We start from the raw sequence: 27,431 nt of genomic DNA, 5'->3' as shown, positions 1-27,431 counted from the left end.
ACTGTGCCCGCAGCGCGCACACTGGAATGGCCATGAGCATCATAAGAACATAAGAACGGCCATACTGGGTCAGACCAAAGATCCATCTAGCCCAGTATCCTGTCTGCCAGCAGTGGCCAATACCAGGTGCCCCAAAGGGAAGGATCGCAACAGGTAATCCTCGCGTAATCACTTGCCTGTCACCCACCTCCAGAGAAACAGAGGCTAGGGACACCATTCGTATTCATCCTGGCTAATCGCCATTGATGGACATAACCTCCATGTATCTATCTAGCTCTTTTTAAAACCAATCTTATTAAGTTCTAGCCTCCACCAGATCCTCTGGCAAAGAGTTCCACAGGTTGACTGTGCGCTGAAAGAAGAAAAATGTCCTTTTGTTTGTTTTAAACCTTCTGCCTATTGATTTCATTTGGTGACCCCTAGTTCTTATATTGTGGGAATAAGTAAATAACTTGTCCTTATTCACTTTATCCATACCAGACTTGATTTTATAGACCTCTATCATATCCCTCCGAGTCTCCTCTTTTCCAAGATGAAAAGTCCAAATCTTTTTAATCTCTCTTCATATGGGACCTGTTCCAAATCCCTCATCATTTTTGTTGCCCTTTTCTGAACCTTTTCCAATGCCAATATATTTTTTTGAGATGAAGCGACCACATCTGTACGCATTATTCAAGATGTGGGCGTACCATGGTTTTATATAGAGGCAATAAGATATTTCCTGTCTTATTTTCTATCCCTTTTTTAATGACTCCTAACATTCTATTTGCTTTTTTGACTGGTGCTGCACATTGAGTGGATGTTTTTAGAGAAGTATGCACAATGACTCCAAGATCTCTCTCTTGAGTAGTTGTAGCTAAATTAGTCCCCATCATATTGTGTGTATAGTTGGGGTTATTTTTTCCAGTGTGCTTTACTTACATTTATCAATGTTTAATTTTATTTGCAATTTTGTTGCTCAAACACTTAGTTTGGTGAGATCTTTTTGAAGCTCTTCACAGTCTGCTTTGGTCTTAACTATCTTGAGCAGTTTGTGTCATCTGCAAATTTTCCCACCTCACTGTTTACCCCTTTCTTTAGATCATTTATGAATAAGTTGAATAGGATGGGTACCAGGACAGACCCTTGGGGGACCCTACTCTCCATTCGGAAAACTGAACATTTATTCCTACCCTTTGTTTCCTGTCTTCTAACCTGGTATTAATCTAAGAAAGGATCTTCCCCCCTATCCCATGACAACTTACTTTACTTAAGAGCCTTTGGTGAGGGACCTTGTCAAAGGCTTTCTGGAAATCTATCCACTGGTTCCCCCTTGAACACATGTTTATTGACCCTCTCAAAGAACTCTAGCAGATTAGAAGCTTCAGGGAGTTTTGTTTAAGTGCTACCAGACCATTTGTTGTTTTTTAACAACACATTAGTAAGGCATGATTTCCCTTTACAGAAACCATGTTGACTTTCCCCCCAACAAATTATATTCATCCATGTGTCTGGCAATTTTATTCTTTACTATAGTTCCAACTTATTTGCCTGGTACTGACGTTAGACTTACTGGTCTGTAATTGCCAGGATCACCTCTAGAGCCCTTTTTAAATATCGGCATCACGTTAGCTATCTTCCAATCATTAGGTGCAGGGGCTGATTTAAAGGATAGGTTACAAACCACAGTTAATAGTTCCGCAGTTTCCCAATTGAGTTCTTTCAAAACTCTTGGGTGAATGCCATCTGGTACGGGTGGCTTGTTACTGTTAAGTTTATCATCTCAATCATCCAAGGGCCCCACTGGTTGTTTAGCCGACTTCCTGCTTTTGATGTACTTAAAAAACATTTTACTATTACTTTTTGAGTTTTTGGCTAGCTGCTCTTCAAACTCCTTTTTGGCTTTTCTTATTATATTTTTACTCTTGATTTGACAAAGTTTATGCTCCTTTCTATTTTCCTCACTAGGATTTAACTTCCACTTTTTAAAAGATATATTTTTATCTGACACTGCTTCTTTTACCTGGTTGTTAAGCCACGGTGGCACTTTTTTGGTTCTCTTACTGTGTTTTTTAATTTGGGGTATACATTTAATTTGGATCTCTGTTATGGTGTCTTTGAAAAATTTCCATGCAGCTTGCAGAGATTTTACTTTTGTCATTGTACCTTTTAATTTCTGTTTAACTAACTTCCTCATTTTTGTGTAATTCCCCTTTCTGAAATTAAATGCCACCATGCTGAGCTGCTCAGGTGTTTTTCCCACCACAGGGATGTTACATTTTATTACATTATGGTCACTATTTCCAAGTGGTCCAGTTATATTTACCTCTTGAACCAGATCCTGCGTTCCACTTAGGACTAAACCAAGAATAGCCTCTCCCCTTATGGTTTCCAGAACCAGCTGTTCCAAGAAGCAGTCATTTAAGGTATCAAGAAATTTAATCTGTCATCCTGTCCTGAGGTGACATGTACCCAGTCAATATGGGGATAGTTGAAATCCACCACTATTATCGAGTTTTTTAATTTGATAGCCTCTCTAATCTTCCTTAGTATTTCATAGTTACTATCACTGTCCTGATCAGGTAGTCGATAATATATCCCTATAACTATATTCTTGTTATTGGAGCATGGAATTATTATCCATAGAGATTCTATAGAACACTTTGACTCATTTATGATTTTTACTTCATTTGATTCTACATTTTATTTCACGTATAGTGCCACTCCCCTGCCAGAATGACCTGTTCTGTCCTTCTGATCTATTTTATACCCTGGTATAACTATGTCCCATTGAGTGTCCTCATTCCACCAAGTTTCCATGATGCCTATTATATCAATATTCTCCTTTAAAACTAGGCACTCCAGTTCACCCATTTTACCATTCAGACTTCTAGCATTTGTGTATAAGCACTTTAATCATTTGTCACGGTTTATCTGTCTGCCATTTCCTGATGTGTTAGACTCTTTTTCATTTGATTGTGTCTCATCTGATGTGACTCGTACTTCCATCCTCTCCTCCTGACTAGAGCATAGAAAGTAGGTCTCTATTAATAGAACCTCCCCTAATCGATGTCTCTGTCCAATCCATGTGCTCCTCCGCACCTATCGGCTTTCCCCCAGTTACAAAAGGGAGTTAACCGTTTTTTTCTATCTCTGCTCTGTATTGATAGATCCAGTCACACAATCTTCCTGAGAGGAATTGGCTTCCCAGCTGGCCCTGGTTACATGGCAGGTAGGGTACTCTTCTCATGTGCTGTATGAGCCAGGGCTTTGGGGTAGGCTCAGATACAGAGTCATCTCCATTGCATGTAAGAACCAGAGCTTCTAGACAAGCTGCTACAATATCTATAAAGCATCACATGTGCCCATAATCACAGCCAATGGGTTTAACACTCCCTGGCTGCGTCTAGACTGGCTTGATTTTCCGGAAATGCTTTTCACGGAAACGTTTTCCATTAAAAGCATTTTCGGAACAGAGCGTCTAGATTGGCACGGATGCTTTTCCGCAAAAGCACTTTTTGCGGAAAAGCGTCTGAGCCAATCTAGACATGCTTTTCCGCAAAAAAGCCCCGATCGCCATTTTCGTGATCGGGGCTTTTTTGCGGAAAACAAATCTCAGCTGTCTACATTGGCCCTTTTGTGCAAAAGCTTTGCGCAAAAGGACTTTTGCCTGAATGGGAGCAGAATAGTATTTCCGCAAGAAGCATTGATTTCAGACAGTAGGAAGTCAGTGCTTTTGCGAAAATTCAATGGCCAGTATAGACAGCTGGCAGGTTTTTCCAGAAAAGCGGCTGATTTTCCGGAAAAACTGGCCAGTCTAGACACAACCCTGTGAATCTGATCCCTTGTATGCAGCAAAGGGTGTGGGTCTTGCTGCTCTGGAGACTGAAATCCTACATCCAATGAGTAAATCTGAGCACTGGCACACACTTGCCCATGTGCCAGAGCCTTGGCTCGCAGGGACACCGGGGCCTGGCTGAAAGGTGTTAGCCAGCACCTACTGACAAGCTGGGGTTTTGTGAGGTGGACATTGGTCCACTAAAAATGGACTAAATCCCTCAACTTGATTCACATAAACCACCCAGCACCTTGTAGATGATAGAAACTTGGCCACCGAAGTTCTGCTCAACAGTCAAACCATAATTTCTGTCCTGCTGCAAATTCCCAGTGCCTTCTGTCATACTGTTAGTCAAACACTGCAGGGAGAACGCTGAATGAAATGGTTAATGCACAAAAATTTGCTTTAATAAAGAAGAAACTTTGAAAAATGTGTTTCATTTTCAGCGTGTGCTAGAATAACAAAACCCAGTGATATTGGTATGATAGTTACAAGTGAGATAGTCCTTAGCCCTAAGAGATGCTTTGCAGAGTCTGTTTGGACAGATGGCATGCTGTCCTTTAGCTTTAAACCTATTACTTAAATTTTCCACATAACAACTTCCCAAAGATGCCTTTGAAAATTTCTAAAGGAAACATGTACTTAATACTTTAATGTAATCAGGTTTGATTCAATACAGATTGTTCAGAAGCACCAAATATCTGTGGATGTATCTTGGGTTGTATCTAAATCTGTACTTCCGTGCATAGTTCTGTGTCTGAAAGCAATCCTGAGCCGCATCGTCTGTGAAACAGCCTGGTGAGCTTAGCAGAAATATGAACCATCTGAGTTGTGATGCCACTAAACCGTGCATCTTCCCTTTGTCTGTTTTGATAGATCTTGATCCTCTGAGGACATGGAAGTATGTTTTAGTCCAGCATCTGTAAAAAATACCCCACTGGATTCTGGAAAGAACAACATTCAGCTCAAATCCATCCCCCTCCTCTTTTGTTTTCAGCTACTGTCTGTCCAGCCTATGAAATTAGCACAAATACCCCCAAGAAATAGAATCCTGTGCACAGCTTGAATCAAATACATTGCACCCAATAAGGAGTTGCCCTCTGACTTCCAAATGATGTTTAATCTCTGAAGCAGGTGTAGTTGCCTTGTACAATCGGCACGTCATTTTTATGGGTTAAACAAATGGCTGCATTATTTTCCTTCAGACCTCATTGTTCTACAACAGCAGCTGGAACATAAGGTCAAAGCTGAAAAAAAAAAAGACCTAAGAACTGTCTACTCCACTCTGTTGATTCCATAAGTGAGACATGAGGCCTGAGAAAATGCCCTCTGTGAAGTAGAATCAATACTGACCAATGGGGATTATTGCCGAATGGTTATACACACCTTGGGCAGACAGACCTACAAGTGGATTCCCAGCAGGTAGCCAGGCTAACTTCATGTGTGTCCTGCGGGAGAGATCAGACCTGGGACTGTCACCCTGCTTAGGCCAGTGGGAGGAATGCCGAGTTTCTCTTTTCCGGGTTCATGGGTTCCTATGGCATTTCCAGACATGGGCAGCTTAGTGTCTCTGATTTTGCACAGTAGCTTGTTAGCATCATAACCAAGTGGGAGTTTAATTTATGGAGACCATGGCAAGTCACTAATCAGTTTGGGTGTTTAAAAATCAACTACAAACTGCTGTGTCTGGACAGGAATCATTTTAATAACACCAACCCCAGCATATTTCAATACAGCATTTTTTTTATAAATTCAGACCAAAATCAATAGGTTTTGGAGTGCATTGCAATGGTTGTGAGGACTCTGCATTTGTCTTGGGGAACTGGCACTACTTTCTTGCATTATTCATTGTTTCAGACCCCATTGATCGGGTATAAAAATCATCATGGCACGTAGGTACCCACCCGTCAGGAGTAGCTGCAGCATCCCACAGTGTTCCCTGTAGCTATGAGGCCTGACGTATCAATGAGATCATACATTTCATCACCATTTGTGAACCCGGTACTTTTGCCACATAGCCGCAGTGCAGGAGAGACGGATTCCTGTGTGCTTTGAGAGGTGTGTGTGTGGACACCAAATCTCGGTTACTAGTTCCTGTTCAGTCAGCAACGCTGTAGACAGGAGTACATGTGCCAGATATGTGTGGAGTACATCTGTTTGTTCCTATGGCTGTACAGAGGAATGGCTTTCCTGAGCACTCCCTGTGTTGCATGAGAACTTTATGCCCGGTTGTGATGCCGGGGACTGGGTTTTCTCTTTGGAGTTGGACATGAGAGCGTCAGGGGCACCAGCTACGTATTGGAATGCGATCTCTTATTCGATAGTGTAACCACCTCCATCACACAGTGGGGAGAACTCATCTGGCACGGGCCCAGGGCAGTGGATAGCAGAGATGCTGGCTCTGTGGTGTTCTTGCCTAATACATCGCGGGTTCCACCCTCTTCACTACTCACAAGTAATTAACAAGCAATCAGACAGTAACGAGCCACTGGCGTACAGACAGGTAACACCCCAAAGGCTCTATGCCATAGATTTGGAGGCCTCGGATCCAGCGCATCACGGTGGGTGACGGAAATTCGAATAGTGACTTGGGTGGAGGGAGCAGCTCAGGGGCTGAGTTCCACATAGGAAGGGGCAGCAGCACAGCCCCACAGCTGCTTAATCAGGGGCTCAGGGGTCCGAGCACAGAGCTGCCTGACTAGGTGGGGCTGATGAAGCAGCTGCAGAACCGTGCTGCCGCGTACCTTAGTGGGAGCCTTGGAAGGGCCCCCGGGTCAGGCTCGGCCACTCCCAAATGAAGGCGAGATGCTGGAGCCAGGGTGCGGGCTCCAGGACAGGTACAGCCTTGGGAGCAGCGCCTTTGGGCAGAGTGTGTCCCTATGAGAGGTGAGAGACAGACCCCCCCAGAGCTGGTCCTACCTGTCCGCTCAAGCGCTGCTTTCAAAACAGCATCACACAAGCATTGAGCAAGTATCTCCCAGTCCACGGTGCTTTGGGGATCAGCATCTCCCGCCCTGGGTCCTTCCTCTGCCCTCCAGGGACCAAGCCAGTGAGCTGGTTCTACTGAGTCATCTGGCAGGGGACCAGAGCCTTTCTGGGTGCTCCTGAATGCAAATGACTTTTTCAGCCTGGCCTCCTTGGTGTTTGAACCATTGGAACAACTGACGCACGTGCAGTCCCCACCTAGAATCAATACCTGCGCCGACTGGGGGATCAATAGGAAAGGGGGGAAGGTCCATTGTCTAATGCAGCTTGGGGATCATTTGGAGAGATGATTTACAGAATTCTAAAGGTCTGACATTAGCTGACCACCAAATTACCCTTTCAATTATTCAGTGGTTTGGGAGATTATCTCTTGCCCTGCAGTGACCCAGCCCCGGCTGATGAGCAGAGCAGTAGATATGTGCAGTGGCCTCCGCCCCCATGCAGGCGGGCATGGCGAGGTTTCACACCCTGTGGGGAGTAAAAACAATTCCACGGTGCTCAGGCTGTTTGCAATATAAACCTGTGAAAAAGCATGAAAGGGAAGGTCACGGGAGGTCAGAGCCCCTGAGAGCCTCCCAAGAACGAAAGGCTGGCGGCACAACAGAAGCTGCACACGATCCTCTCTTCTCAGAGCTAAGTCAGGTTGGATTCCTGTCTGGAACACTAGCCAGTATCTGGCAGCCTGGGCAAAGGGGAGGCTGGCTTTCCGCTAGTCTGAGCAGGGCTGACGTCTCACTCCTTATGCAGCTCCATTTCTGTGTGCCAGCCGTGGGCTAGGAGTGGCAGAAAGACCATCAACAGTCCTTGCATTTCTGGCTTCCGATTGGCCCTATGTACCTGACGCCCAAGACGCAAAGCCGCAAACACTTTCCTGGCAGATAGCGCGCAGTATCTGGGTTTCCTCTCATGCCTCCTAGGTAAAGCCCACAAGTTTAAGGACATGACGTGGATTTCAGGTTCAGTTGACTGAAGAGATTTGCTTGGCAAGATGAGCTACAATGAGCGGTTGCTTTGCAGGAAGCCACTAAAATGATTCGAACCTAGGCAGTGTTTCATGATGTGTAGAGGGAAGCAGACTCCTGCTAGCAGCCATCTGACCCCTAAGCCCAACAGGGGCACAGAAGAATGGCCCCACTGGGTCAGGCCAAAGGTCTGTCTGGGTACTGTCTAGAATAGGGGAGACAGACAACAGAGAGACATTGGGAGGCCCCAAGTCTAAGCCCTTTGATCCGCGCTGCTCAGGGTCTGACAACGCTGAGAGTGCAGGAGTCCGAATCGCTTTTATTTCCAGGGCAGACGGTGTCAGGCTGCTACTGCGGGAACTTCCCCATTTACCCTGCTAGTGATCTCAGCCCTGACCTGGGCAGTCACCTCTGGGCGGGAGCGATGTGCCCTGGCCCCCAGCCAGGAATCAACGGCGTCCACATAGAGAGCGTGTTGCTTGTCTGCCACAATCAGGAACCAGGGAAAACCCAGGGTAGCTGCAGCACTGGGGCGGCTGCCCTGACCAGTGACTGAGTCTGATCCCAGCCTGATTTCCAGACTCCAGGGGCTGGGAGATGCTTGGTTGCCTGATTTCCATGGTGAGCTGACTCGGGCCTTCGGGGAGACAAGCAGCCAACAAGCCGCAGGCAGAGTGGGCGTCCTGCTCTTCCAGGGCTGCGCTGCACAGTGGTAGGAGAGGGACTCAGTGTTGTGCGTGTGCATCTGGGAACAAAGGAAGACACTGGAACACCGATTTCTGCGGTGCCGAGCCGGCCTACTGATGACACGAGGGTTCTTGAACGCAGCACTGCTTGCCAACGCACACCACGGCCATGCTCCTGCTCACGAGCGAGCTTCTAAAGCCCATTAAGCACATTTCACTGGGGTTCCACGCACTAACCAGGCGCGCACACACTCTCATACACACACGTGCGCACACGTACACATGCGTGCACGTGCGCACACACACATGTGCACACATGCATGCACACGCGCACACACAAACATGCACACGCTCTCACACACACACTCTCTCTCTCTTTCCAATCACAAAGACTCTGCAAGCAGCAGCACAATTCTACCTGTTGTAAATTGCGACGGCCGACTCCCGTGGGAGACGTGTCGCGTGGCTGTTTGAGACCCTGTGACAACACTAAGAGGGATTTCTTTCCCCATGTCAAGTAACATTTTGTTGCGCTGGGGCCAAACTGAACACGCGCTGACTAGAGGGGGAGCCTGGGGGTCTCATCTAATCACTGCACACGGGATTGGGTCTTTATGCTCGAAGAGGAGCCAAGACCATTGATGAGCATGAGAGTGACTCCTCCTTGCACCTGCTCTTGGGTCCGATGTTTTTCTAAAAGCTCTGCTCGAGGAATTACTGAGGGGCAGGTCTCTGGTCTTTGCGATGCAAGAAGTCAGACGGGAGGATCACAGTGGTTCCTTCTGGTCTTGGAGCCTAAGAATTTCGCACCATCCTACACTCTGTGATTTCCAGGTATAGTTTACCTCCCTTTCTGCCAAGAACCCTTATTTCCAATGAGTCATGTTTGCACAGTGCTTGGAAAACACCGTGCTGCCCATGGAAGTGCGAAGTGGTGCTGATTTCTGATGTAGTCCCTTCCCCTTCCATGTGTCTCTCAGACACGGTACAGATATATTGCCCTTCGCTGCGCTGGGTGCATATGGAATGCTCTGCTCAGGCTACATCTACACTGCCGCAGCGTTTCGGAAGAGGAAATGCAAATAGAGAGCTCATTTGCAAATCTCATGCTCTCATTTGCATATGCTCGTCCGATCCTTTTTGCAGAAGAGGTTTTTGTGATAAAAGCCCGGAGTAGACAGGGCCATTTGTTGGGAAAACCCCTTTTGCGCAAGAGCCTGTAAACCTCAGTTTTGGAGGTGGCAGCAAATGTATCCTAGTCAGCCGGGAGTTAGGAATCCCACAAAGAGAAGAATAATAAACGAAAGCACTTGAAGGTACAATTAATCCAAAGCAAATACTGGGAGGAAAGGGTGGCTAGACAGAGCTCCAGTCATCTGGAGTCAAACACATGCAAAATGTTAGGCCTTTTCCCTAGCTGGTCTCATGCGGGCGGTGACTTTCCGAACTGCTTTACAAACCAGTGGGACCCGTGAAGTCTTTATTCATAGACTCTACTTGTCCTCCCTAGGGGATGCAGGCTTTGTTTCTTTGTCTAGTTCACTCAGTCTCCACTCTGTTTACAGAACCTAGCCTTGAACCCAAGACACAGCCTGCTCGCTCCCAGTATGCTGCCCATCAGACACCACTCTGCTCAGCCAACAGGGGTTTCTCTTCCTTTCATACAGTCAAATCCAAATCCCAAACTGTGCTGCACACAGCACGGAGCTGTGCCACTTCCTGGCTGTGTGACAGATACCTTGGAAAGGGGAGACATTTCCCTCCACGGTTAAATGTTGCATTGCTATTGTAGGGGAATGTGACGGGACATGGAAAAGTGTCTCAGGAATGTATTGTCCATGTATCCTAATTATTGGTCCATGCTATTTAGTGCCTGCAGACACAGGTGCTTAATCCTGGTCCACAGGAATCTGATGTGTGTGTGCTTGCTTTGCCCCATGGATTGAAATGAATCTCCGTGGTTCTCTGGTGTATCTTAGAGACACGTATCATGTACTAACGCCTTCCAGTCTTTCCTAATCTCGCTTGCTGACGTACGTTATTTCAGAAGTGGCGTTTAATATAGAGGAGTCGTTTTTTAAGACTCATTTCACGTTTCCACTGCGTAAATGGCATTTCGGGCTTTCCCGTCTCTTGGTCATCTTAAAGCACGAGGCAGTGAAATAGTCAGCTCGGCATCCCAGACGCTGTTCACATCCCCACGCGGCTTGCGTATTTCCAGTCCAATGCTGAACACACCTGGCTGCAGCCCTTAGCACACCAGCCATAGCCCTGTCTAATCATGCAGGCTGAGATCTGTAAAGACGTTGCTGCCCTCTACCTATGACAGAGGGGACTGCAGTGTGCTCTGCAACTCATTGGCACACAGACCCGCGAGGCCAGCAATCGCAAACCTCCTGCTCGCTTGGACTGTTGTCCCTAGTAAAGAGCATTTGAATGTTGGCCACGGTGCATCAGAACGCTGTGGGAGAGGGGCACCTAGACACACCCTCTACCTTCAGCTGCCCCCCACCACACTCAATGGAAACTCGATCCATTCTGTTTGATGTGTGGACCACAGAAGTTTCTCAACCCTCAGTGATGTAATTGTGGTGCACGTGTATGCCACACGCCTACTGGGGGTAGTGCACTGTCCCACGGTGTGATCGCGGGCCCGGCTCACGCTGCCCTGCACCCAGCGGTGCGATCGCGGGCCCGGCTCACGCTGCCCTGCACCCAGCGGTGCGATCGCGGGCCCGGCTCACGCTGCCCTGCACCCAGCGGTGTGATCGCCGGCCCGGCTCACGCTGCCCTGCACACAGCGGTGTGATCGCGGGCCCGGCTCACGCTGCCCTGCACACAGCGGTGTGATCGCGGGCCCGGCTCACGCTGCCCTGCACCCAGCGGTGCGATCGCGGGCCCGGCTCACGCTGCCCTGCACACAGCGGTGTGATCGCGGGCCCGGCTCACGCTGCCCTGCACACAGCGGTGTGATCGCCGGCCCGGCTCACGCTGCCCTGCACACAGCGGTGTGATCGCGGGCCCGGCTCACGCTGCCCTGCACCCAGCGGTGTGATCGCCGGCCCGGCTCACGCTGCCCTGCACACAGCGGTGTGATCGCCGGCCCGGCTCACGCTGCCCTGCACACAGCGGTGTGATCGCGGGCCCGGCTCACGCTGCCCTGCACACAGCGGTGTGATCGCCAGCCCGGCTCACGCTGCCCTGCACCCAGCGGTGTGATCGCGGGCCCGGCTCACGCTGCCCTGCACACAGCGGTGTGATCGCGGGCCCGGCTCACGCTGCCCTGCACACAGCGGTGCGATCGCGGGCCCGGCTCACGCTGCCCTGCACACAGCGGTGAGATCGCGAGCCCGGCTCACGCTGCCCTGCACCCAGCGGTGTGATCGCGAGCCCGGCTCACGCTGCCCTGCACACAGCGGTGTGATCGCGGGCCCGGCTCACGCTGCCCTGCACACAGCGGTGCGATCGCGGGCCCGGCTCACGCTGCCCTGCACCCAGCGGTGTGATCGCGAGCCCGGCTCACGCTGCCCTGCACACAGCGGTGTGATCGCGGGCCCGGCTCACGCTGCCCTGCACCCAGCGGTGAGATCGCGGGCCTGGCTCACGCTGCCCTGCACCCGTGCAGAAGCACGTCGAATCAGGTGCTTAGCACGTTGATGTGCCCTCAGCTAGAAATGCCTAATGCCTGCCCCCAGATGTGGCACTGACTCGCTCTGTGATCTCACCCCGGCATTAAGGGGGATGTTCCTACCCTATATCGCAGGGCTGCCCCAAAAGCAAGTGAGGTTAGGTGAGCAGTTAAAGTGGACAGCAGTGCCCTCTTCTGGGCCTGGTGCTGCTGCAGGGCACCTGTGTCAGGAGAGGCTGATCCAAGCACGCTCTCTCCCGCCCAGCGCCGCACACCCTCTCCAGCCCTCGGCCAGAGGGAGACAGACGAGGGCCCAGATCTGGGAGAGCTTTGTCACCTGCTGGGGAATGAAGAGCCTCCCTTCTCACACCCCTCCTCTGCCTCTTTTCTCTGCAAACGGCTGGATTCTGCTTCCTCCCGATGTCTCCAGAGCAGCCTCCAAGGCCAGGCAGACCCACGGTTTTGCTTTGAGGGAAGCTGTCCGCGGGACGAGGGTGCAGCAAGACGGGCTCAGGGCAGGGGTGACATCAGGCGAGTGCTGGTGGGGTTAGACCAGGGGGGCGTTGGCCCCCATTTGCCGTGAACGCTGCTCAGCCGCAATTCTTACCAGTAACCCCGGGATGAGTGGGTGAGAGTGAGCGTGGGCGCACACACGTGCAAATGCATCTCTTCTGCTCTGTCTCCTCCCTTGTCCCTCTTGGTGACGTTTCAGAGGAAGAAGTGTGCTCCCCGTGGGAGGCGTGGGTGCTCAGCACCTGGCAGAATGTGTGTTTCCTGTCAGAGATGCTCACAGCCCCAGCTCTGTTGCTCACACCTGTGGGCAGGTGCGGCACCAGGCAGAGGAAAGATGACACTCAGAGCTGGGGTTCCAGGAAATCAAACAGCTCCCTGGACTGTCTTCCAGGTGGCATAGCTCTGCTGTATAAGGCTCTCAGTGTGGCTCTCACAGACAGGGGAAGCCTTTCAGAGCTCATGTCTTGAAACCAGTCACTGTTTAAGGTGCCCTTAGGCCACTGAACTGAAACCAACAAAGGAAACGATGGTATCTGATCGTGTCAGTGAACTTTCATCTGATTGGGCCAAGTTGACAGATTTTGCATGTGCTTAAAGCCTGGCCTTCGGAATGGGCTAGGTAGCCGGCATGCGCCATTGGAGAACATGGCGTGTCTCTTGGGGCACAGGGTGGGTTTTGGAAACAGTTACATGCGTGGTGTTCCACTAGCCCCAGGGTATCGTCTCGGGAGGGTTTGCCACGTGCTTCTTCAGACCATTTGACCACCTAGTCCAGCCCCCTGCCTGCATCTGCATTGATCCCATTTTTAGAGAAAGGGGAAGCTCGCTTTTCTCACCCCTGACAATTTGCGTAACCAGCTGGGCATCACTGCTCATTCAGAGACTACTGGAATAATGGATGGGAGTGTTTCCTTGGTCGATTGCTGAGCATGCATCACTACAAATGCCACTGGTCATAAAACCAGTCAGTTCTTTCTAAAATCTAGCCACAGGCTTTGACTTGTTGACTTCCTGTAGCTGTGAGTTCCACTGGTTATGCTTTATAAAGTGATATTGCCTTTTAATATTAATTTATAGCCTTTTAATTGTTGATTGATTTCTGTTGTGATTGGGCTTCCAGTCTGATCCTAGAAACGTAGACAGCAATTTGCTTTAGGCATTTTATCAGCTGAAACTAAATCTGTTTGGGTATGTCTACACTACCCTCCTAGTTCGAACTAGGAGGGTAATGTATGCATACCGCACTTGCTAATGAAGCCCGGGATTTGAATTTCCCGGGCTTCATTAGCATAAGCGGGGAGCCGCCATTTTTAAATCCCCGCTGCTTCGAACCCCGTGTAGCGCGGCTACACGGGGCTCGAACTAGGTAGTTCGGACTAGGGTGCCTATTCCGAACTACCGGTACACCTCGTTTCACGAGGAGTACCGGTAGTTCGGAATAGGACCCTAGTCCGAACTACCTAGTTCGAGCCCCGTGTAGCCGCGCTACACGGGGTTCGAAGCAGCGGGGATTTAAAAATGGCGGCTCCCCGCTTATGCTAATGAAGCCCGGGAAATTCAAATCCCGGGCTTCATTAGCAAGTGCGGTATGCATACATTACCCCGCTAGTTCGAACTAGCGGGGTAGTGTAGACATACCCTTTGTGAGTTGGCAAATATCTGAAGGATCAAAGCATCAACATTTGAGACATTACTATTGCTTAGTTATTCTGAAAAGGTGTTGGTGAGAAAGCGTGTGAGGCTAAAGAGAGCTGGGCTTTAATATGCATTTCCTTGTCTCCAGAATTCTCACGCTGAATAGTCTGTTCCGGGCTGGTTGCTGTTGCTTCTTTTACATCTGCAAAGCTTTTTAAAATCAGTTCCACTGGACACATTCAAACGAACGTGTCCATGGCAGGCATCATTTACTCCTTAGACATCAGGGTTACCTGGAAAGCCCCGCTCAGCCTTTGCTACAAAAAATGGCTTATTGGCTTATGTGTCTCTTGGTGAGCTGCTGTGCTATGGCTCAGTAGGCTGGTAAGACTGCCCCTTTGTTCCTTGGCTGTTGCAAAAAGCACTCCTTGGGAATGTGGTTTGCACCTGCTTCCTCTCTTGCATGTCATATTTGGAGATGAACTTTCAGACGGTGTCAAAGATTTGAAAAAAGGAAAAAAATTGAAACAAAACCTCCAGTCATTGTTGCAGGATTTTTTTCTGGAACTGTTTCCAACATCCCTAAGTAAATGTTATTCCCTTTGTGAGTCTCAGAGCGGGAGCCCTGTTAGCCTGTAACGGAAAAAACTTTAAAACAACAAATAGTCCTGCCGCACCTTAAAGACTAACAAAAAAATGTCGACGGGATCATGAGCTTTCGTGGGCACAACCCACTTCTTCGGATGACTGGAGTAAGGGTCCAGAGGTACAAATAAATAGCAGAAAGAGAGGGGATGGGGAGGGAAAGAGAAGGAAAAGGTATCTTGTCAATTAGAGTGTCTGTGCTAAATGAGGCTAATAGAGTGGGTGTTGAATGTAGCGGCCCATCCAATTCAGGTCTTTGTTCAAACCTTGGTTAAAGGTGTCAAGGCAAGTTCTGCAGTTTCTCTCTCCGGCGGGTTTTTGAAATTGCTTTGTAACTTTCAGTCATTTTTCGATCCATTGATAAGTGCCCGGGCAGGTTAAAATGTTCCTTTTGTGAGTGAACAAACGTGAGTGCTGCCCCCTGTACGGCCTGGTAATGGGCCATTCAGAGGAATGATTACGGTAGGAATCCGAATCCATTGTGACTGCCGGTGGGACCAAGGGCGAGGAGGGGAGGTCTTTGGGAATAGTCACGCAGAGCTAGGCAGCGCGCGCGCTGGTTGTTCGGCTGCACACCTCTCCTGAGCCATGCGCAGCTTAGCACTGCAGATGGGGTGGGGGTCAGTTCAACAGGGAAGTTTTCCTCCTCTCGGATCCCAGGCCCTAGAGCACAGCAGGCACAAGGAGGAAAACAAAGCATGTTTCACTGAGCCTTGCGTAATTAACACCAGACTTGGGATCTCCTGCAGGTCAGTGTTTTTCCACCATTTTACTCTGCGGAGCCAGCCTGTCTCCTCAGACGAGGTTCCACAGGCTACAGCTGCAGGGATTGTCCTTGCATTTCATGGAGACGGGCACCCATTCCCGCAACTCCTTCTTCCAGGGTACTGCCTTGTGCCTCCCCAGGCGCTGGTGGAGTGAGGGATTGCACAACCTGTCCGTCCTCATGTTACGGAGAGCGTAGGCAGCCAGCGGCCATTCACTCAGACTCAGCCGGGCCATGGGACCCTTTAGCAGATGTTGAGCAGAGGGAGGCATGACGGGTCTGACAGTAACACTCGCCAGTGAAACACAAACTCAGCCTGCACAGGGACGGAAGCCACTTTGGGAGTCGGAAAGTTAATCAGGCTGTGAACTTCGCACGCCATGTCCAGGGCCTAGTGCATGATATTCCTCAATGGGCTTTGGAGCCCAGTCCCTAACCTAGTGCACACGCTGATTACGTGGGCTCTTCTCCCACATGCTCTGCCCGGGGCAGCTGTGTGCTGCCACCAGCCCTCCCAGTTCACACAGCAGGTGCAAGCCACAGGAGATTATGACGTATGGAGAAGGGCACCTTGGTGGGACAATAATGCAGAAAGATAACCGAGAGCCATCTCAGCCGCGCTCTGAAAATCTTCTTCCAAGCCTTCCCCGGAGTCCTGGCTGAAGCCCTCCTGACCAGAAGGCACAGATCCTCCTAAAGGGGAAATCATGGAATGGTGGGCAGTGCCTGTCAGAGACACGGCTGTGTTTCCGTGTAACATGCTGTGACGGCGCGTTGGGGGTTCCCCGTCTCCTGCACCCCGAAATGGCACAAACAGACTGCACCAGCCAGTGGAATTGAGGGTGGTTTATTGCTCCTCCAGCACAGCGCAGCACAGATGTAGTCTGGTCACAGGAACTGGGCTAGGATGCCTCAGGCCCCCTTGAGATGGGGGAGACTGGGCCCCTAAACTCCAGCCCCTTCTCCTAGGCTCTCCTCCATGCCCTCCGACAGCCAGCAACCAACTCCCTCCCTTCCAGCCCTGCCCCCCAGCCAAGGCAGCATTCCACCTTCCTTTGTTCCTCTCCATGGGGGGTGTCTGGCCACTGGTTTGCATAGTGACTCATCCTGTTTTGCTGGGTCGTGGTACCCACGGCAGCCAGTGGGGGATCCCCCAGAGCCAGCAGCATAGAAACCAGCCAGGTACCCCCACTACGTCACAGTTCTCCCCCCTCCGAGAGCGAACTGAGCAGGGTCACTCCGCTCGTGACCTAGGGAAGTTCGGGTCCTCTGCGTGGGAACCCGCCCTGGGGACATGGGTGCTCCCCTTGACTCGGGCCGGCCGTGGCGAGGCCCCACATGAATTGGCTTCCCTCTGTCCACTCGCCGCCCCGCTCCAGGGCGACTGGCACAGGCCTGTCCTCGGGGGTCACACCCACCCTTCCGCTGGCCTTGATCTCTGGCCAGGGTGTCTCGGGCTGGGCCATGAGCCCAGCGAGCCTTCTCTGGACAGCCAGGGCGGCTTCCACCCCCGATGCTCCATCCAGGGAGGTCTTCCCCTCCCATAACTCTCTCAGCAAGCCCAGAGGGTCTATCTGGGGTAGAGACCCCCAAGCCGCTTTCCTCCTGTCTTGGGCCTTCCCGCCCCTCTGGCAGGAGTCACAGGACCGGCAGTACTGCTGCACGGCCGTAAAGATTCCCGGCCAATAGAAGTGCTGGAGCAGCTTCAGCCGGGTGCTCCGGATCCCCCGGTGGCCCCCAACGGGGACATCGTGGGCCAAATACAGCAGCTTGAGGCGATACTTTCGGGGGACGACCAGCTGCCGCTGGACACCCCATGCCCTCGCCTTCCTGGGGGGGAGCCACTCACGGAACAGGAGCCCACGCTCCCGCAGGAATCTCTCCTGGCCACCTCTCCCCCGGGGCTGAGCTGCATGGAGGCCAGCCTGGTCCCTCAGCCTCTGCAAGGAGGGGTCTGCCTGCACCTCAGCCTGGAATTCAGCTGCTGAGGCAGGGATCGGGACCTGTCCCCCACCTCTGCCTAGGTCCGGAGTCCCAGCCTGGCTGGACCCCGTGTCCACTGGGATGGGACCCTGAGGACGCTGCCAGGAGTCCTTCCCTGGACCTACGTTGTCAGCCCCCCGCTGGCTCTGGCTCCAGGTAGTGACTAGAGCCCGCTGGGATTCATGGGGCCACTCCTCTAGGTCATTCCCCATCAGCACCTCGGTGGGCAAGTGCGGGTGCACCCCCACTTCCTTGAGGCCTTCCTTCGCCCCCCATTTCAGATGCACCCGGGCTACAGGCACCTTAAACGGGGACCCATCTATGCCCTTCAGGGTCAGCTGCGCGTGGGGTAGTATCCGCTCCGGGGCCACTATGTCGGATCGGGCCAGAGTCACCTCTGCCCCCGTGTCCCAGAAGCCCGTCACCTTCCTACCATCCACCTCCAGGGGTATGAGGCACTCGCTCCGCAGGGGCCGTCCTGCCCCCACCCGGTACACGGAGAAATCCGCCTCCTGAGAATCAGACCTCCCAGGGGAGGTGCACTGAGCATCCTTCCCCTCTCTCTGAGCTGAGGTTTGCCTGCCAGCCCCTGCCTCTGGGGCAGCCTGCCCTTCCTCCCGCCCCAGCCAGTTAACCCTGGAAAGTCCCCGGTCCTGGGACCTGGTGCACTGAGCCCTCTTGTGGCCTTTTTGCCCACAGCGATGGCAAGTTAGGCTTTGGGCTGTCTCTGTCCAGGGCCTGGCTGGTTCTCTGGGGCACAGACGACCTGTTCCTTGGTCTCGCCCCGTAGTTGACTCCCTCCGTCGCTCAGCCGAGATCCGGTCTCTGCGCGGTTCCCTTTCTCTCCGGGACTCCCGTTCACACCCGGACCGGCTCTCCGTGAACTCATCCGCCAGTCTCCCGGCCTCCTGGGGGTTCTCTGGTCTCCGGTCCTTGAGCCACAGCCTCAGTTTGGGTGGGCACGCTTCATAGAACTGCTCCATCATGACCAGCTTGAGCAGCTCCTCTGCGGTCTGGGCTCCGGCTCCAGACACCCACTTGCGGCCGTATTGCGCCAGGCGGGAGGCCAGGTCCACATAGGTCTCCCGTGGCCCTTTCTGTACCCCCCGGAACTTCTTCCTGTACATCTCGGGGGTCAGCCCGAACTTGTGCAGCAGGGCCTCCTTGACTCGGTTGTAATCCCCTGGCTGTAGGTCCTCCAGCTGACTGAGCACTCCGGCCGCCTCCTGGTTCAGTGCGGGGATGAGCTCCTGCAGCCAGTCAGCTGGGGGAACCCGTTGCAGTCCACAGGCCCTCTCAAAGGCACTGAGGAACCCGTCTATGTCACCCATGTCCTTCAATTGGGCCACCATGAGCCTCTCCAAGCGTCTGGCAGTCCTGGGACCCTGGGGCCCATCCGCACTTGGCGCAGCCGGTGCCCCGCCGGTTCTCCGCTCTGCCATGGCCAGCTCATGCTGCCGCTGCCTCTCTCGATCTTGGCGCTCCCTCTCTCGGTCCTGGCGTTCCTTCTCTCGGTCCTCTACTTCCAATTCCCTGATCCGCAGCTGGATCTCCAGCCGCCGCAGCTCCGCTGGGCTGGCCCCTGCCCTAGATGGGCTACGGCTTGCAGGCCTCCCGGGAGACGCTGTCTCATCTCTCCGTTGGGTTCCAGCGCTCCTCCCCCTCTCTGAGCCTGACACACTCTCAGGGGGGGTCTGGCTGCTTCCCCTGGGGACAAGATCCTGGCCCTGTGGCTGGTCATTATCTTCCAGCTGGGCAATCAGCTGGGCCTTGGTTGCTTTCTGCACAGGCAAGCCCCTCTCTCTGCACAGCCCCACCAGCTCTGCCTTCAAGAGTCGGGCGTAGGCCATCTGCCCGCTGGGCCCCTCGGTGCAGACTCACCAGTCTAGTGCTGCAGCGCCCCACGATTCCCAGGAACCGCTTCGCTCTGTCTCCAGCACGCCTGGCTCCAGGGCTCTTGCTTCTACTGCGCCTTGTCGCTTGCCGCTGGAAGCTCCATCCACGGGGTGCAGTGCATCCCGCTCCTGACACCAGTGTGACGGCGCGTTGGGGGTTCCCCGTCTCCTGCACCCCGAAATGGCACAAACAGACTGCACCAGCCAGTGGAATTGAGGGTGGTTTATTGCTCCTCCAGCACAGCACAGCGCAGCACAGATGTAGTCTGGTCACAGGAACTGGGCTAGGATGCCTCAGGCCCCCTTGAGATGGGGGAGACTGGGCCCCTAAACTCCAGCCCCTTCTCCTAGGCTCTCCTCCATGCCCTCCGACAGCCAGCAACCAACTCCCTCCCTTCCAGCCCTGCCCCCCAGCCAAGGCAGCATTCCACCTTCCTTTGTTCCTCTCCATGGGGGGTGTCTGGCCACTGGTTTGCATAGTGACTCATCCTGTTTTGCTGGGTCGTGGTACCCACGGCAGCCAGTGGGGGATCCCCCAGAGCCAGCAGCATAGAAACCAGCCAGGTACCCCCACTACGTCACACATGCATGTAGCGTGTTCTCTCCAGGGACACCCAAGAGCTTAGACTGAGGGTTGCTGGTTCAGTTACATTTAAAATCGGAAAGGTGAAGGAAACATTTGCTACTCGGGTTTACAACACTTAGAGGTGCCTCCGCCGTCCGTGTGCTGGTGTTCAGTGCAGGCGTCTGTGCTCTACACTAGCCCCCTTGTCTGAGTCCCGTGGTCCGAGAGATTAAAGAGCACCAAGATCATTTCTGCTCAATGGGGCTCGTTTTGGCGAGAAGCCGGGCAGCCTGTACCCACCCAATGGCAAGGCGAATGCCAAGAGCCGGTGGCTCTCGGGGACCTGAAGAGGTCAAGTTCCTTCAGTGCAACTGGTAGCTCAGTGGATCCAGCTCTGGGGCGCATCTGGGCTGCCCAGAATACAGGTCAGAGGCGTGTTCAAAAGTGGTGCAACGCTCCCCAGCCTGATGCAGCCTTCCTGAGGGCAGTCCCCGGCTCCGCATTAGAATTCCCCTGGGCCGCTCTCGCCTGTGCTGCTGCCAGCGCCCAGAAGGCAAGACGGTGTCTCAGCCACACCCTTTTCCTCTGCATGGAGAGACGCAGGGAGGGGCCGTGCAGTCAAAGCTCTGCCCTCCGCGAGGAGCCCCCAGGCATCACCGTTGTGCTGAATGGGCCCTCCCAGAGGCAGTTCAAGCCAGCTGTAGGACCCGCAGCCACACTGCATTGCAAAAGAAGTGTGGTCTCCCGCGGCACTCTTGGCCAGCCGTCCAAATTGGCAAAAAAAAAAAAATAAATTGGCTACTTTTGTGACGGGCTTCTTAGCCCGCCACTAGCAAGTGGTTCTTATTCTCTACCAGTGAGCTGAGTCTTAGCTGGGAGCAGTGGCCTGCTGAGAGCAGCGTGTGCATTGCCACTAGCTTTCTCCGAGGTACCAGCTCTGCCATAGCGCTCACTCTGCCCATGTGCCAGAGGCCTCGCTTCTCATGGGAGATTCCCAGCTGACCGAGAGGGTATGTTCCCCACACAGCTGCGAATGGAGAAGCCCTGTTCTCACCCAAGGCTGTGAGCTGGGGGTCCCATTCCGAGTTTGTTCACACCCCCGTTGCTGGCAGCCTGGGCGGGTGAGGACTGAATGAGCCAATGTGAGCTCCATGGGCTGGCCCTATCAGGGGAGGTGCACCCTGCTCCAGCCTGTGCGGGTGGTGAGGGCGGACTCCAGTCTCCAGGGGGCGCTGCGCTGCCACTAGGGGGTCACACTCGCGTGCGGGGTAGTGATCAGCCCGTGGCTCCTCCCTCGTGGGCTCTGTTCCATTGCCATGTCGCGGGGGGAGGGGGACTTTAGGCCACAGCGTGGGTCATCACAAGCAGATCATGCCAAAAGGTCTGGGCCGCTGATGAAAAGGGGAAACACCCCCCCAGGGGAAAGTGTGGAAAGGTCGGACGTACGGTATCAAAATGCAAAACACATTCAGATTAGAAACGCGGGGTCAGTGTGTGAGTGGCTTCCCACCGCGGGAACCCAGTGCTGACCAGAGGAACCCGGCCCAGGCCTGCTCTAACACGGATCAGATGGCACGCCAAAACATGTGCACTCCATTTGGAAGGGTTTCTGCTGGTGTGGTAGGGGGTCGCCCACATGACAAAAGCGGCATAGATTTGCCATGGCCCGCCCTGCTCACTTACATGGGGCCTGGGGATTGAATAGATAGGTGGCTCCTGGAAATGAGACATTGATCTCATCAGCTTGGCTTAGTTAGATCCTGTTAGATAAATAAACACCCAGAGTAAAATACCTTCTCACCTAACTGAAGAGCGCGGTACCACGGCAGCGCCGCAGGGCTTTTGTGGGGCACTTCGGCAGCATTCCCTTTTAAACAGACCCGGCCTCGCTTCCCTTCTGCTTTTCAGTGCAGCAGGGAGCCTGAGGATCTGCAGGGTGTTGCTGGAGGCTCTCCAGTAACCAGGCAGCACCCGGACTTAGTGGTACCCAAAGGGAGACCTGCCTGGGCAGTGGGAAGTAGGCAACACAGTGTTTTCTGTGTCTCTTCGCTTGCATTGCCGGTGTCGGGCGGTTCTCCTGGAGGCCTTTGCCTGCGCACACAACCTGCGCGTTTTCTTTCTTCCGTCATGAGCCTTTGGCCTGTGTTTGGGGGTTGCAATCTGTTGCCGGGGGAATGGTTGATATCACACAAGTGCAGACATCACGCCAGCTGGGAGGCCAGGGGCCCCTTTGCTGCAAACCTCAATAGCTTCAGTGTCCAAGAAACAGGAGAGAATGTTCCCCCACTGCCTGCCTAGTTTTTCCCAGCGTTGTTTTAAAGGGCCCAGGTAGTTCCTGCCTAAGCCAATCAGGTTTAATCTTCTTCTGGGGCTACAGAAAGATGTGTTTGTGGTCCTGCTGTGCCAGGCATCAGCGTTACAAATCTCACCTCCCGTCCTGAGGTGTCAGGACGCGTGTCTGTCCCAGCAAAACAATTTGCACCCAAAGCTTCCTGGTTTTATGATCTGGTGTATGATTCTGTTTACTAGCAAGTCAGGCGAGGCGCTGTATAGACCTGGCTGGAGTGGAGGGGGAATGAGCTAGGCAGTGTCACAAAGGGTGTGTCTACACAGCAAAGTTATTTCGGAATAACAGCCCTCTTTGGAAATAACTATGCAAGCGTCTACACAGCAATTCCGGTATTTCGAAATAACGGTCGTTTTATTCTGACTTCTGTAAACCTAATGCTATGAAGACTAACGCCTATTCTGAAATAAGGCATGTGTAGGCGCTCCACTTCTGCTGTTTCGAAATAGCCCCTCCCCAGGGCCATTCTAAGCTATTCCTCCTGGGGCTCTTAATTGAGACAGCACGTCTACACAAGGGGAGCCTGCTCGGACTCGTTTTGAGGCTTCCCTGCCAGGTAGACGTGCTATTTTGAAATAAGCTATTTCAGAATAACTATTCCAGAGTAGCTTATTCCGAAATACCTGTGCAGCGTAAATGTAGCCCAAGAGAAGCAGGTGAAATCCTGGGTTTGTAAGTTTCCAACCAAACAAAACACTTTTTGGATTATCTACGGAGATGCAAGGCTGTGTCCCCCAGAAAACCCTTCGCCAGGGAAAGTCCATCCCTGTGTGGTTGCAAGAGGTTGGGTTTTTCTGCTTTTGAGCACTGCACACGCTTTCCGCAAAGAGCTGTCTGTTTGGAATCAAAGTCATTTCTTTAATACTCCCCCACCAGAGCTACTGAACACAAACTGTGAGGCAGCGCAGCAGGGGCTGGTGCAGTGACCCTGGGGTCAAAGGGAGATGTTGCTGCGCTGGCCCAAGTGGCAACTGATCTTGTTTTAACTTACGAATGTCAAAATAATCATGAATAAAATACGTGAGGAATGGTCCCCCATTGCTTGTGTGGGCAGGAGGGGCGGCGTCACTCCCGTCAGTCCAGTCACATGGAGGCCTGAGCGTTCCAGTGTGGAGAGCCAGTCCATGGAGCGGTGGAGACGGAAATAGCAATGGGGGAAGTTGGAGCCAAGAGGCTGGGATCTGGAATGGAGCCACGTGCACCCGTTGTGTGAGCTGATACGGAATCGCAGGGAGCGGCATGACCCACCGTTCCGCGGAGAGCCGCCAGGTCTCTGACAACGGCACCGCCCACACTCACGAGGGCGGGTTCTCCAGCAGCCATCGCAGTTTGGGACCTGATGAGTTTTTATTTTATTTCATTTCCCTTTGTGCTGTCTAGGAGGGGAGTTTATTTCTGGGACAGCTTGTGAGGTGAGACGCTGCGACTGCTTGTCCTACAGCGAGAGAATTCACGTGGGGCCTGCTCTGCCCAGGGATGTCACCGCTGCCCATTGAGAGGCTGACATCTTAGCGAGACCTGGGGCCCGGAAATAGTTATTCTCCGCCCCTCCCCCCATCTTCCCACAAGATAAGGTCCAGGAACTTCTGGCTTGTGGGGAATTCTCTACATGACTAAATGTCAGACCCAAATGTTAAAAACCCCACAAGTGAAGTGGGGGTCAGTGCTCACGCAGCTCTCCCTGGTTACCTCAGTTCTGATTCGCAGCACTCTCCGCTCTGCCAGACAGCTCTGACGACGCACCTTGGCCTTGGCTTTGGACACCTGCAGTGACTCAAGGCCCTGCCTCTGGCTTTTGACCTGGAGTGCCTTGTGCATGAGCTCCTACCCGCAACCCATTCCACCGCTGGCCTGAGTGCCCAAGAGAAAAGGAAATCTCAGAGGAGGATTTATTCTCTAGGGCTGTGTCTACATTGGCATCCCTTTCCGGAAAAGGGTTGCTAATGAGACCCTTCGGAATTGCAAATCCGCGGGGGATTTAAATATCCCCCGCGGCATTTGCATTTACATGGCTGCCGCTTTTTTCTGGCTCGGGGTTTTTGCCGGAGAAAAGCGCCAGTGTAGACGCGATGCTCCGGAAAATAAGCCCTTTTCCGGAAGATCCCTTATTCCTACTTTCAAGTAGTATTATTAAAGGGCTTATTTTCCGGAGCATCGCGTCTACACTGGTGCTTTTCTCCGGCAAAAACCCCGAGCCGGAAAAAAGCGGCAGCCATGTAAATGCAAATGCCGCGGGGGATATTTAAATCCCCCGCGGATTTGCAATTCCGAAGGGTCTCATTAGCATCCCTTTTCCGGAAAGGGATGCCAATGTAGACACCGCCTAGGGGTATGTCTACACTACAGCACTACTTCGAACTAACTTAATTCGATTTAGTTAATTCGAACTAAGCTAATTCGAATTAGTGCATCTAGACCTAAAAACTAATTCGAATTAGCGTTTTGCTCATTTGAACTAGCATGTCCGCAAAGAGTGGACCCTGAACCGGGGTTAAGGCTGGCCGGAAGCAGTGCCGGCAGGGCATCAGATTAGGACTTAGAGTGTGGAGCTGCTAGCCAAGGGCTGTGCTTAAAGGGACCCGACCCCCACCCCGGACAGACAGTTCTCAGGGTTCCCCGCTTGCTTGTCTACCTCGATGAGGGACAGCAAAGCAGTCCTGTCTTGGAGTGCCCTGAGTGCCCACACTCGGCACATCACAGCACTCGGCCATCAGCCCAGCTGCACTTGCCGCAGGCTGCCATCTGGGGGGGGTCAATCGGGGGGCTGTCAGGATCCAGGAGACCCTGCAGGAGAGCTTCCACCCTGAGGAGCCCGCAGAGACACCCCAGTCCTCCCCATCGGGGGCTCGTGCCCCATTCTTCCCTCACCTCCTTCCAGTTACCCCTTCCTATCCCCCCTTCCTGATGTAAAAAATAAAGGACACGTGTTCAAAAATAGAAACTCTCTTTATTTAACAAAACTGCGTGGGGGGGGATTTAACCTCTGGGGAGACCGGGAAAAGGAGGTGGGAGAGGGGAAGAGAGAGGGTGGGAGAGGGGAGGGGGAAACCTGGGAGGAGGGAGCTGGAAGGGGGAAGCCAGGGGAAGAAGGAGGGGAAGTATAAAACTATGGTACGCCATATCTTCAGTACTGTGTACAGATGTGGTCTCCTCACCTCAAAAAAAGATATTCTGGCCTTGGAAAGGGTTCAGAAAAGGGCAACTAAAATGATTAGGGGTTTGGAACGGGTCCCATATGAGGAGAGGTTAAAGAGACTGGGACTTTTCAGCTTAGAAAAGAGGAGACTGAGGGGGGATATGATAGAGGTATATAAAATCATGAGTGGTGTGGAGAGGGTGAATAAAGAAAAGTTCTTCATTAGTTCCCATAATATAAGGACTAGAGGACACCAAATGAAATGAATGGGTAGCAGGCTTAAAACTAATAAAAGAAAGTTCTTCTTCACACAGCGCATAGTCAACCTGTGGAACTCCTTGCCACAGGAGGCTGTGAAGGCTAGAACTATAACAGAGTTTAAAGAGAAGTTAGATAAATTCATGGAGGTTGGGTCCATGGAGTGCTATTAGCTAGGGGGTAGAAATGATGTCCCTGGCCTCTGTTTGTGGAAGGCTGAAGATGGATGGCACAAGACAAATCACGTGGTCATTGTCTTTGGTCCATCCCCTCGGGGGTACCTGGTGCTGGCTGCTGTTGGCAGACAGGGTACTGGGCTGGATGGACCTTTGGTCTGGTCCAGTACGGCCATTCTTATGTTCTAAGCTCAGGGCTCAGGGCTCAGGGTCAGGGGTCTCACTGGACCAACTTGATTTTCATACAAACCTGCTCCTGGGTTCGCATGTGGCCTTTGGTGGCCAGGCTGGCAGCTATCCTGCCCTAGACGGCCGCATTCCTGTGTGGAGGTCGTGGACGTTGGAGGCCTCCCTCCAAACCTTGATGAGGTCCACGATCTCTGCACTAGACCAGGTGGATCCCCACCTCTTGCGGCCCCGGGCAGGCTCCTGGGAGCCACCAGCCTGGTCCTGGGAAGAGGCAGAGGGCTGGGTGGCAGCAGGTGGCTGGCTCATGCTGTGCCAGGTGCAGGGTCTGCTGGCTGGGTGCTGGCAGGCTTGCAACTGGCACGAGCACTGTAGCCAGACCGTGGCCCTTTAAGGGCTCCGGGGCCGGGAGGCGGGCAGAAGAGTTTCCGTGGTTTGGCCCAGAGTGGCCACCAGGGCAACCTGGGGAGGGCTAGCCTCCCACTAGTTTGAATTAAGTGGCTACACGGCCCTTAATTGGAACTAGTTAATTCGAACTAGGCATTAGTCCTCGTAGAATGAGGTTTACCTAGTTCGAATTAAGCACTCATGTGTAGCCCCTATTAAAGTTCATTCGAACTAACGGCTGTTAGTGTGAATTAACTTTGTAGTGTAGACACACCCCAGGAGTCTCACAACCAAGCAGAAAGCTTTGCACAAGCCCATCTCCATAGCGCGTCTGGCTTGTCAGATATAACACAAAGAACTGACTTGAGTCACAAGCCTCAACCCTTTGTGTAACAGAAAACCAGCCGGCTGTGGAGTGTGGGTTAGGAATCAAATCCGGAAGCCCTTCCTTTGGGTTAACTCAGGCAAAGCTCTCCTTGGCGGCTATGAAGACAATGGGTGTTTGCAGTGTCCTCGGGATACAGCGCAGTATGCAGGCAGTGCATGAGTGTACACGTACGGATGGGGCATATGTCGGAAGGATGCAGCAGGAGAGCTAAATGCACCCCTCTCCCCGAGAATGGGAGTAGGGTGTAGCCTTTGAGTGGTGGGTAAGATAGTTAGAGAAGATTGATACCGTGCCACTGCCTACTATACACAGCTGGAAACAGGAAGCGGGTATTGTTAACGCAGAACATTCCGAGGAGAAACCATTTTAATTAAGAGGGGTTGTTGGAATTTAAAGCCAAAGCAGAAATTTACCATTGAATTTGATCCAACAGTCAGTTTCTTCTAAGACGATAATTGGTTCCTGTCAGTGTC

The 27,431-nt window shown here is 52.5% G+C and overlaps 1 long non-coding RNA gene across 1 annotated transcript in view; it reads left to right on the top strand.

The window, feature by feature from the left end:
• The window catches only part of LOC112547049 (uncharacterized), a 135,295-nt gene extending 129,740 nt beyond the window's left edge, over positions 1 to 5,555 (top strand). Inside the window, exons 6-7 of the long non-coding RNA XR_003090792.2 lie at positions 3,150 to 3,211; positions 4,694 to 5,555. This is a non-coding gene — a long non-coding RNA (uncharacterized LOC112547049). The remainder of the gene's footprint in view (positions 1 to 3,149; positions 3,212 to 4,693) is intronic.
• The last annotated feature ends 21,876 nt before the right edge of the window (positions 5,556 to 27,431 follow it).

This window comes from Pelodiscus sinensis, chromosome 22 (assembly GCF_049634645.1).
Source record: "Pelodiscus sinensis isolate JC-2024 chromosome 22, ASM4963464v1, whole genome shotgun sequence".
Classification (NCBI taxonomy): domain Eukaryota; kingdom Metazoa; phylum Chordata; order Testudines; family Trionychidae; genus Pelodiscus; species Pelodiscus sinensis.
Note: the sequence above shows the minus strand (reverse complement) of the source record. Positions and strands in the feature narration are given on the sequence as shown.